This window comes from Zonotrichia albicollis, chromosome 7 (genome assembly GCF_047830755.1).
Source record: "Zonotrichia albicollis isolate bZonAlb1 chromosome 7, bZonAlb1.hap1, whole genome shotgun sequence".
NCBI classification, from domain to species: Eukaryota; Metazoa; Chordata; class Aves; order Passeriformes; family Passerellidae; genus Zonotrichia; species Zonotrichia albicollis.
The window spans coordinates 25,222,022-25,229,586 of record NC_133825.1 but is presented as its reverse complement, the minus strand read 5'-3'; the positions used below and the strand labels follow the sequence as shown (position 1 = coordinate 25,229,586).

At 38.7% G+C, this 7,565-nt stretch overlaps 1 protein-coding gene across 1 annotated transcript in view; it reads left to right on the top strand.

Moving 5' to 3' along the window:
- The window catches only part of NRG3 (neuregulin 3), a 339,710-nt gene that overhangs the window by 299,483 nt on the left and 32,662 nt on the right, over positions 1 to 7,565 (top strand). The window lies entirely within an intron of this gene.

Sequence of the window (7,565 nt, the reverse complement as noted above, 5' to 3'; positions counted from 1 at the left end):
CCTATTGCACCTAATGGTCTTTGGATTGATTCCTGTGTATAAGTGTACATCCTAAAGGAGCCTTGGCAAACTCTACATGCAGGAACTTTGTATGTAAATATCCTTCCCTCTGGTTCCTTCAGTTGCCAGCACACAGTATTGCTGGACAGGGGCCTCAGGAGAGCTGGAAAGCTCAGTTCAGCATGGATTTTGCAGAAAAGGAAGGTCACAGTGCAAGAAGAATAAAGGCAGAATGGAAGTTTCACTTTGGAAGATTTCTCATACTGATGGTGGGGGAAAAATACGTTAGCAAAGACACTTTAAAAGTGCAGAACTGTGTGTGGTTCTAAGATTTAGAATGAAAAATAAGGACAAGAAGGGAAGGTAACAGACTCAGAGAAGATGTTGAGAAGTGCCAAAAAGCAGCCCAAAATTAAGATAGGAAAAAAGAGTGAGTCACCATTCTGGAGCAGGATACTACACCATTTCCCCCACACACACACACTTCAGGCTGTCATACAGAACTGTGGAGCTCACACATTCTGTCAGAGTCAGCAAGGGAACCAGCTGGAGGCAATCCTGTGCTGTGATGGTTCTGCTTCAGCAGGAGGTTGGACCAGGTGACCCCAGCAGTGATGCCTTCCAGCCTTACCAATTCCATGAATTATCCATTCTGTGGGAAATCTATGGTTTGAAGGGTCTCTAGGACATGGCAAATAATTGATATCCTGCAAGAATGGATGTGGAGACCTAAGCATTGGGAAAAAAACTTCACCAAAACAAAATCCTTCTGGAAAAAATATTATTTAGTTAAAAAACAAATCACCATACAGTTGCAATATTTTTCAATCTTTAAAGCTTTTGCTCTTTATGCTTTGAAGCTTTTTGCATCCCTAGAGGTGTAGTAGAAGTTGGAGATGCTTAGAGGTGTGGTTTTCAGTAAACAAAAGTGACATAAACACTTGGTGGCAGACCAAGTAAATGAAGTTTCAGATGTTAACTTGGAGGTGTCCGTACCTTGCACTCAGGTGTGTTTAACTATAATTTCAGTACTGTTGTGCACTACTTAGCAACAACTGCAACATCAGGGCGTTACCAACATAACCCTCATGTTTGGATACAAAATACAGCACTGTACCAGCTAGCAGGAAGAACACTAACTCTGTCCCAGCCAAAACCAGGAGCTGTTAGTTTTAGCCATTGGTTCAGCACTAGCAGGCAAAGGTGCCATAAAGAGGCTTTGCACACCTAAATGTGCACGGCACTGAAAAGATTTAAAAACCCTCCTGCTGTTCCACTGGAATCTCCTTTAGTGTGCTTTTGCAGTTGGTTTCTTTGGTGTTACTGCACTGCCATTCCTTTCCTGGTGGCTGCATGGGTCACTGCTGCTGGTGCTGGCCATGGTGGGTTCACCCTGCTCCCCTCATTCACCGTGCCAGGAGACGCACTCACACAGCACTGATGTCAGGGTTCTCTCTTGAGCAAAAGCCCAAACAGACAGGGGATATTGGGTTCCAAAGTTTCTTCCCCCTGGAAGAATAAGGGGGAAATTGTCCTGCTTCATTGTGCTGTAAAGCTTTGGCTGTTCGTATTCACTGGTGTCTAATTCCTCTTGCTGTCCTCAGTCTCTCTTTAATTTTCATGTTTGTTAGAAGGGCAGAGCTTTCTGTGTTCAGAAACCAGCAGCTGCTGGGCTGCTTGGGGAGCTAAATGCTGGTGGCTCATGGAGTTACAACTGAGCTGGGTATGTTTGGCTTAGTGTTGAGTGTCACTTTTGGCCTGTGCTGAACCATAGGTGACAGAAAACCAGAGGTGCTCTGCGGGTGCCAGCCTCCTCCATTTTAGACGCGATGTGGTGATCTGGGGAGAAGGGAAAGTGTTTCTGTGAATAGACCTGCTGCTTCCCTGCTTTTTCTGCTGTCATTGGTTTTCTGTGCTGCAGCTCAATTGCTGGGGTACCCCAGCATTCAGGGCCATGTGCAGTTCTTGCTGCCCAGGAGGACCTTGCACAAATCTTTAGCTTTATATCTCAGATCTGCAACTTTCACATGTGATTAGGGCAAGAGTTCATCTTGTTCAGGTCTAGCTGTTTGCCCCATAATTTCACATCCTATTACTGTGATACCATTTCTTCAGTACCCTGATGCATTTTAGTAGAAATGTCCTCGACAGTGGACTAATGTAAAATAGAAATCAAATGTTTCAGATTGTTTAGGGGTTTATTTCTCTCCACCAGCTATCAAGTTTCTCTCCTGTGGGGCTTCTGCTCCTTAGGGGGCTGTTTCTTAGCTGCTTATCCCTTTCACACATCAGCAAAAGTGCAGGCAGCCATCAGGCAGGAAGATTACTGCCAGAGGATCACAGTCTTAGACAGCTTTACCCTTTTATCATAAGGTTTTTTCCGGTGAGCTCATTGTCTAAAATATCATGAGAGATTTTTGGGTGTCAGCCTCTATTACCCAGATAAATTTTTTCCCTTATATCCACACTGAAAATTAAGTTTGGGGAGGAGAAAGAATGGCCTTCATATTTATCTTTCTCTTATACATAGAGAACTCAAGTTAAAACATGTATATTCAGATTGAATCAAAAATTATTAGGCTAAAAAGGAAAAGTTCATATGTAATTCTAATTCTTATTAGTATGTAATAGAAACATATTACAGGTTGGCATACTGGGTGTACTTTTACAACAGTAGAAAGTCTTGGAGAAACTTAGAATTGCTGTAATAAATTCTAAAACTGAATTGTTCAGCGAGGAAAATTAGTGCTCACACATGGAGAACTGATGAGATTTAGGGAGTGAATTTGGTTAGTAACTGACCTTACCCATCTTGGAAATAGAAGGAAAATAGATAAAGTTTGTAATAGGATTGGTTTGTCTTACTTGTAAATTATCAATACAAAAGAATTTGTAACAAGATTTTTTTCTTTGGAAGGAAAAGGTTACCTCTCATCCCTTAGCTTCCTATGGGGCTGTTTGAAACCTAAAATTTAATTAATATCTTGTAGTGAATGTACTTAGATATGGTTTTGAGGGTTTGTTAGATTTGAGTTTGGAGGCAGCTGGCACAAATCCCAAGTTCCCTGCAGATAAACAGAAAAGATAGTTTCTTAGGGTACCCAAGTTAAAATTAATTTACCTTCAGAATTAAGATCTTGCTGTTTAAAAGTACTAATCACATTTTCACTTTATAACAAGTAATACCTACTAACGATATTGGCACCTTCACTCCTGCTGTAACCATAGACAACACAAGACCTGTGTAAATTTATACAGTTGTTTTTTTGATTGTTTGGGGGTTTTTGCAGGCAACTCTTCACCATTCAGTTAATTTTATTTGAGGATATCTTTTCCATTACATTTTATTGAGATTTCACCTTTCACTCACCAACCTAACCCTGAGAGCTCAACCTCAGAGTTACAGCACGTACCTTTGCATCCCTTTTCATGATGAATGATTACACCTAATTCATTGTTTCATTTCTAATCTCGTGCAAAACCAGTGCCAGCGTAGCATTAATGATGTAGAATCAAGTACTCAAAATAGTTCATCAGACATGTTGAACAGTCTTTCTTTCCTTTTCTGTCTTCTGTGTATGCAGGGAATTATCTCACCAGTGTTAAATGCCAATAGTCAAATAATGTAAATATCATGCAGTTGTAGTATATAATGGGCTGCATCTATTTCACTTTGCATTCATTAAAATCCTTGTGCTGTGGACATTCCACTGGTAGAAGAAAACTATTTTGTTCATCTTTATTACAATCAGAATTATCTAACTGCTTTTCCCAAAAAAGAATCAGTGTGAAAAAACTGTGAAATGTTTTATGAACTTCTGCCAGCAGAAGTCAGCTTGCTTTGTTTCCAGTCTGAGATGGGAATCTGTGCAATTAACCTTGACTCTGTTCTCTCTGTAAAAGATAGCAGATAAAAACTTCTGGTTTGTGAACCTAAGAGTCTTGAATCCCTTTTAAAAGGGAAATTCTACCCAGACAGACCAAAGTCTTAAAGCAGAAAACTCCATGTCTTTTAAAAGTAGCTGAGACTTAGAAAAAAACATTATATTTTATGTGAAGTAATCCATATGCACTTAAAGATGTTGAAACAGAGTTGTCTGGGGTGGATTTATCTATATCATGTATTTGCAAAGACATCTTTAGAAGTTAATATGTTTATATTGCATTTTGTTGTGTTCACGTCTGCAATGGAAGAGGCAATATCCTTGTGGTTACAGAAAGAACAAGGGTCTTGACTTAATCAAGGTCAAAGAAGAAATTTGTGAACTGTGCCTTGTAGCGTCTCAGCTGTTTCTCTCTGCCTTAGCACAAGCCACAGCATATGGCAGAGAATCTGTGCAGTAGGTTTTTGCAAGTGCAAGAACAGAGAAAATTCTTGGGAGAGTGGAATGTCTGATGCTGAGGCAATCACAGATTTTGTGGAACATGCAGGCTTTTTTTATTCTCTTCATGAATTAAATTTAGAATGCTGTATATAGTTCAGTACTTCTCACACATAAATCTACCTATATTGAGAAACATGCTTCAACTACTCTCTTTTATCTTATGGGAATCTGTATTTTATTGAAAATCTTGATATTGTGGCTGAGATTTCCATGCAGTCCTCCTCCATTGTTGTCGGTGGCACTTTGAGGCTGCTGGACACCAAAGAGGGTTTAAGTGGCAAATGAGACTTTTGAGGTTCCCTTCAGAAGTGAGGGTCTGGCTCTGCAGGATATTCCAGTATCATCTGGAATGGAGGTGTGGCAGGAAAGGCATGGGCAGGGCGTGGAGGGAAATGCAAAAAGTGTGGCAGTGAGGTCACAGCAGAGATCACAGCGTCCAATTCTCTGCCTCTGCACGGCTCCGCTTTTGCATGGGGACCAAAAAAACCCCAAAGCCTTGCCTGTAATCTATTGCTGCCCTGTAATCTACTGAGGAAAAGCTGGCTCTGTGCGTGGAAAGCTACAGGGTTTCATGTGTTCCAATGACAAGATAAAGGGTTTCCTATATTTGTGTGTAGTGTGTTGTTACCTGCAGTAATGCAGAGTGGGTTCTTTTAGGAGAAGGGAGTGAGGAAGGTAAAGGGGTGCTGAGTGCTTTTAGGGTTTGTGCTTTTAGGGCTGGGAGTAAAAATTTCAGCGTAAAAATTATTCTGCACCTTTATTCATTTTCATGGGGGATTTTTCTTCACAGAGCAAAGGTTAAGTAATGCATTTGTATGGTAAATGTCATAATTTCTCAGTTGGCTTGGTTTGAATAGTCAGTAATTATTCTCTGTGATGCTTGTGACCATATTGAGATTTTATTCAAAAGCCATTGGAATAAGCACAAGGGGGAAAGTTACTATTTTTGTTTTGTTATTGTTTTGTATAGGCCACATGCACAATGCTGTTTTTCATATTTGAAATCCCTTTCAAAGATATTTCAACTCAAAACACAGAATGGAACCAGAGGATCCAGTGATTATGGCTGGAAATGATATTGTGGATTTAGGTGCTGACAAAGCCTAGCATAATCTGTTTTAATTAACTAATTTTTTTCCTCAGTAATATGGTTATAATCATACTCAAGGACCTTGTGCCAGCATTCTTCCTTTTATAATAAAGTCAAAAAGAAGAGACCAGTTTCAGCTTATGTACAATAAAAAAAAATATCCTTTAGAAATGATTGTTATGAGAAAAATGTGTCCACCCTACACTTTTTAATCCTCTAAAGAAAAACATGTATGCTTCAGTGGGTCTTTGCATATGCATAAAATAAACAGGATACAGGCTGTAAATTTTAAAGAGCAAGAGAATTAAAAAACCCGAACCCCCAGTACCTTGAATATAACATGTACTTTTTTCATAATGTATGTGAAATTTAACTGTGCTGTGAGCAATGGGTCAGTAGTAGTCATTTTGTGTTTCATAATAGCAGAAAATGACTGAGATAAGCTTAGAAAACTTTATAGCAGGTTGGAAAATAAGAAACAATCAATAGCATAATTGAGAATGGGCTCCACGTGTAACAGGGCACACAGTGCACGGGGACTTTTCTTTGGGAGCTCAGCCTTGCAACAGGCACCGTGCCCCTTGTGAGTTTGTCTTGTCTTTATGTTCTGAGAAGACCTTTCTTTCCATAATATTTATTAAACAAAACCTGCATCTAAACAGTTTACTACATTACTTTTCAGCACTGTGGTTGTATTTCTCTCACTAGAGGTTGTGTATTTTTTGTAATTTGAATGCTTGGTGAAATTCACATTCTGTAGTCTTAATCCTCCAGTGGATTATCCAGGAATATCCATGGCAGTTTATATTTTGGTTTTTAACAGAAATATTTTCTTGGCTGCTCATTAAATGAGGAATCCTCTCCCGAGAGTATTTGTTTCAACAGACTGTAATTGAGGTGATGTACTTCACAAGGAATATATGAATATATGTGAATAAAGAGAGACTTATCATTTCAGTCACACTTTGGTTTACCTTGGGAAGTTAGTTTCAGTATGTAAATAAGTGTATGCACCAGCTGATGCAAATCCTTGAGTGAAGGAGAAGGAATTTGCAGTTCTCTTTTCTGCACTTTGGATTTCTCCGGGTTTCTGTTCTGTGAGGGCCCAAGTGCTTTGCAGTGCTTGGCTACAGCCATCCCCAGATTCAAGTAATTTTTGATACTCCTTGTGTCAGCTGTGTTACCTGTGCTTAGCACAATAGTGAGGTTAGATCAAGGCAGCCATGAGGAGATCTTGTAGTTTGCTGTGAAGGACAGATTGCATTGCTGTTAGTAAGAAGGTGAATTTTAAATAAAGTCAGTGTAGAAGATTAGAGAAGGGAAAAATGCCAAACTGATTATATTTAAAATGTTAAAGACAAAAAATGCTGAAATCCAATACATAAATAAATATTTACAGGATGTAAAAGATGAACAAAGGTGTCTAGAGAAATAGAGTACAGGTAATCAATAAGTACTTCTTTAAATATGCACTGTACAAAGTAAACAAAAAGGAAAGAAAATATTGATCAACATGTGTTGAAAGCTGGTGACAGGGATTAATCTGACTGCACAAAAGACTCAAATCTTCACATAGTTGTTTTAGCAAGATAATATTGTCTGGTCTCTGAATTGCTTTTATCTTGGTAAGGCTTATTCTGAAGCATCTTTAACAAGGCAATGATAGCTATTCAGGACTGACAAAAGAGCATAGCTGTACTAAACAAACAATTTCTCAAAAAGCAATAGCAAGAGAAAAAATAAAGTATTTAATGAGGACTTCAGTTGAAAGAAAATCAAAATTAAGCCTAGTGTACACATTACTTAAATCAATTTATTTTTGTGAACAGATTTTTAAATTGTTATTTATATGGAATGTTTGAGTGAAACTGCAATTCATAACTATGTGTGGTTTAGTTGGGGCTTAGGCAGTAGGTGCTGACATCAGTATTCAGGCAGAACAGGTTAACAATTGCTGAAATGAAGAGTTTTTAAATGAGTTTCTGTGGTTACATCAATGTAAGAATTCGGATTTGTTAGATTTGTGTATTGCTGTGGAAATTGAAGTTGGGGAACTGTGTTTGCACAATTGCTTTTAACAGCAAAAAAAT